We start from the raw sequence: 4,710 nt of genomic DNA on the forward strand, positions 1-4,710 counted from the left end.
GGAGATGTCCTGAAGGCAGGAGGTGATGCGAGCCTGGAGAGAGGGGGAGAGAGCAGGGGCAGAGATGTAGATCTGGGTGTCATCAGCGTAGAGATGATAGTTGAAGCCGTGGGAGCGAATGAGGTCACCAAGGGAGTGCGTGTAGATCGAGAACAGAAGGGGACCAGAAGGGGTAGATACAAGTTAATCAGGTTGAACACAGTCCCTGTCCCACATGGGGCTCACACTGTTAATCCCCATTTTACAGACGAGGTAACTGAAACCCGGAGAAGTTAGGTGACTTGTCCAAAGTCACACAGCAGACATGGGGAGGAGCCGGTATTAGAACCTAGATCCTTCTGACTTCCAGGCCCATTCTCTATCCACTGAGTCACATACCAATCCCCCAAAATGCATTTCACACCATTTCCAGATGGTTGTACAGCACTTCTATGTTGGCAGCTACATGAAATGGGCCACTTGGGAGGAGCCAAGGGGTGGGTCATCAGAGCCTGGTCCAGGGGGACCAGAGGTTCTCCCCTAAAGTCAAACCTTAAGGCAGCGGGTGCTGCCATCAGTGTTCTTGGGTCAGGCTCAAGATGGAACTAGTGCTGCTTGGCTTAAAAAATATGAGTCTGGTCTGTATAGGACAATTCCTAGCTCAAATATCTGGGGACTGAGTGGGAAGCCTGTCCAGGGTCGTACCAGGGGGAAATGGAGTTTTCTTCTGAAAAATATATCTGCATGACCACTTTGTGCTTCTTTCAGGGAGGAGCTGGGAGGGAGAGGTTTTCATGCTCAAAAAGAGGTACTTGTGAGTGATGGTCCTTTCTCTTTATTCAGGAGGCACGGAGGAAAATAATGTATTATTAATCGGCCCAGTCATAGATGTATTCTCTCTCCTGCTCTCTCTCTGTATACTTAGAGAGTAATTGACAGATAAAGCAAAGGTATGCAAAATTATTCAACATCTCTTCAGAACGGCAAACAGAAATTATTTACCAAACATCAGAGCTGTTTTGTTTACAGAGCTGAAACAAGCTTGTGTGTTTTCTGAGACATTTCATTCAGTGGAATTTCCATTCTGGAGTTCTTTTTAAATCCATGAACACTCTAGGGATGACTTTGTTTTGCCACATGCACCATCAGTTATCTGGCCAAATCTGAATGCAGTGCTACATTTTGGAATCCAAATGTCATATAAAGAAGTCATCATGTGGGATAAAGTTTGAATCACTTCAAAGCACTGAAAAGTCAAACTAAAAGTTGAAGTGTCCCAACTAAACTCTGTCCTGAAACTCAGCCCAGCTAGCTTTTCCTTGTGGGCAAGGAGCGTGTCCACCAACTCTGTGGTATTGTACTTTCCCAAACACTTAATCCAGTGCTCTTCCCACAGTAAGCACTCAGTAAATACCATTGAATAAGTGAGGATCAGTTTTTGGGCTTCCCCAGGACCAGGTTGAACTCCATGTGCAGGAACTGCACATGGTGGGGCAGTAGGCCTAATGGAAAGAACTCAGGACTGAGAGTCAGTGGTCTTGCTTTCTAATCCCAGCTCTGCCACTGGCTTGCCGCGTGACCCTGGGCAATTTGCTTAATCTCTCTGGGCCTCAGTTTGCTTGGGAAACTTGGAATAAAATAGATCAGTGAGTTTGGTTTGGGATAGGAATTGTGTCTGATCTATACCTGTATCGACCTTAATCCATAGCACATTGCCAGCATTTAGTAGATGTCATAATTATTATTGATATTATAGGCAGGCCTAAGGAAAGGTAACTGTAACCTTCCTGCTGTATCTGGCTCTTGTTTCACCAACCTCTAACACCTTGGTCACACTGTTCCCCCTGGCCTGGAACCCCTGCCCCCAAGAAATCCACCAGACCTCAGCAACTGCCTACCTTCAACACCCTCCTGAAATCCCAACTCCTCCAGCAAGGCTTCTCAATCAATACTCTCTGAGTCATGTTAACCTAACTATTTGTATCACTTATAATAATAATAATGATGGTATTTGTTATGCATTTAACTATGTGCCAGGCATTGTACTAAGCACTGGGGTTGATACAAGCAAATTGGATTGGACAGAGTCCCTGTCCCATGTGGGGCTCACAGACTCAATCCTCATTTTACAGATGAGGTAACTGAGGCCCAGAGAAGTGAAGTGACTTGCCCAAGGTCACACAGCAGACGAGTGGCCAAGCCGGGATTAGAACCCATGACCTTCTGACTCCCAGGCCCCTGCTCTATCCACTATGCCATGCTGCCTCTCTGTGCTTTTGTTCCCAACCTCTGGATTTATACATACTCAGTTGTATATTCAATTATTTATTCTGATTCATTTTGTTATTTATTCCATTCCTTATCTGATGTTTGTTCTTCCTACTGCTCTATTGGTCACAGTAGGTGCAAATATGTCATATGTCTCTCCCATTAGACTGGGAGCTTCTTTGGGTAGGGAATATATGTTACTTCTGTTGTGCTTTCCCAAGTGATTAGTAAAGTGCATTACTCCCAATAGAGACATAGTAAATACCATTTTGCTTTGTGCATAGTTTCTGTATGTGGACCTGGGAACTCATTGACAAGCTATCTTACATCTACCCCAGTATTTAGTACAAAGTAAATGCTTAAAAAATACCGTGGCACATTAGTAATGATAATAATCATAATTATTGATACTCCATGGTATTTGTTGATAATAATTGATTGCCTCTCTGATTAGCATGCATAGTAGGATTGCCCTTTAGTTAGAAGATCACACTGCTAGCAGTGAGACTGCATTCATGAATGTGTATTTCTGAGAGACAGAAAGAGAGAGAGAGAGAGAGAGAGAGAGAGAGACTCACAGGTTTATGTGAATGCCAGGATTAATATTACATATGTATTGGTAAAATGACAGTTAGCAGGGAAGACAAAGAGACTCTGGGATTGATTGAAATGAAATAAAAGATGCAAATCTATAGTGGTTGCCATACTATGGGAAGTTAGTGAGACTCCTTTCTTTTCAAAGCTATAGAACTTAAATCTAAGGTTAAGAAGAAATGTCTAGTCTTTCACCTGGGGAAATGAACCTTTAAATTGCAGTGAGTGATTGTTTCAGTGCTGAAAAATACCCCGAGCAATAAGCAACCCCAGGACCTTTTCATTCATTCAATCGTATTTATTGAGTGCTTACTGTGTGCAGAGCACTGTACTAAGCACTTGAGAAGTACAAGTCAACAACATATAGAGACGGTCCCTACCCAACAATGAGCTCGCGGTCCTCTAGAAGGACCTATGTTGCATTAGACATAATTTGTTATGTTGTCAGAAAACTCGACTGAGTATTTTTTTAGGATTTCCCACCAAGCACTGAGTTTGAAAACCAGTCCTCCTAAAGGGCATCCTAACCCTGCCTGAGTGGGAAGCCAGTGAGTACCACCCTTGATTGGACTGGACAACATTGTAGCTACCCCTTGTGTTGAGTAAAATCAAACACAGCACCCTCCTTCCCCTAAACCAGTTCTGATTCTTTGCTGACCCACAAGAATTTAATTAAAGTTAGTTATTGAGCATTTACTATGTGCAGAGCACTGTATTAAGCACTTGGGAGAGTATAGTACAACAGAGTTGATACACACGTTCCCTGCCCACGTCATGCTTACAGACCTTATTAAACCCCTCCTATAACAATGATAGCATTTGTTAAGCACTTACTATGTGTCAAGCACTGTTCTAAGTGCTAGGGTAGATACAACCTAATCAGATTGGACACAGTCCATGTCCCACATGGGGCTCACAATCTTAATCCCCATTTTACAGAAGAGGTAACTGAGGCCCAAAGAAGTTAAGTAACTTGCCCAGAGTCACACTGCAGAGAAGTGGCAGAGCTATGATTAGAACCTATGAACTTCAGAAACTCCAGGCCCATGATAGGAAACTGGGGGAATCACCCAAAAAATTTCCATTGAGACCACACTTGTTTGTGAGTGCAACAACTAATGCAGTGATGCAATCAGAGCAGGCTCTGGGCCCATAACAACCAGTCTTCCCTGTGATCTTATTTATCACCATGTAGAATTACCCCAGCACAGGCTGGGTGGCCACCGATGGCCCTCATGGATACCGAATGAGGAGGTGCTGGAGACATAATAGCATAGCATAATGATGTCTTGTGTTGTCTTATGCTGTTGAATCGTCTCCAACTTATAGCAACTCCATGGACATATCTCTCCCAGAACACCCCACTCTTCATCTGTGATCGTTCTGGTAGTGTATCCATAGAGTTCTCTTGGTAAAAGTACGGAAATGGTTTACCATTTGCCTTCTTCCATGCAGTCAACTTGAGTCTCCACCTTCGACTCTTTCCCATGCCGCTGCTACCCAGCACAGGTGTGTTTTGACTTGTAGCAGATTGCCTTCCGCTTGCAAGTCAATGACCAAGCTAGGAACGGAATGAGTCTGCCTCTGCTTGACTTTCCCTCCCTTAGCCAAAAATGGTAGAGTACTGGAAACTCTCCAGGTGTCATCCTGAGAGGGGGATAATAATGTCACCCACACCATTTTACAGCAGTCTGTCCAAGGCCACCTGACACCCACTACACCATAAACTCTTGGGGGTAGGAATCAGATATAGCAACCATTATATTTTACTCTCCCAAGAGCTTAGTACAGTGCTCTGCACACAGAAAGCACTAAATAAATGCCACTGATTGATTGAATCTAGAACCTATCTTCATTACTGCTATTGTT

At 43.7% G+C, this 4,710-nt stretch overlaps 1 non-coding gene across 1 annotated transcript; it reads right to left on the reverse strand.

The window, feature by feature from the left end:
• Positions 1–4,360: 4,360 nt before the first annotated feature.
• On the reverse strand, positions 4,361–4,498 carry LOC119930270. The gene has a single exon (XR_005451752.1). It is a non-coding gene; the product is annotated as a small nucleolar RNA SNORA7 (small nucleolar RNA).
• Between the last annotated feature and the right edge of the window lie 212 nt (positions 4,499–4,710).

The sequence above is a fragment of the Tachyglossus aculeatus genome, chromosome 6 (assembly GCF_015852505.1).
Source record: "Tachyglossus aculeatus isolate mTacAcu1 chromosome 6, mTacAcu1.pri, whole genome shotgun sequence".
Lineage (NCBI taxonomy): Eukaryota > Metazoa > Chordata > Mammalia > Monotremata > Tachyglossidae > Tachyglossus > Tachyglossus aculeatus.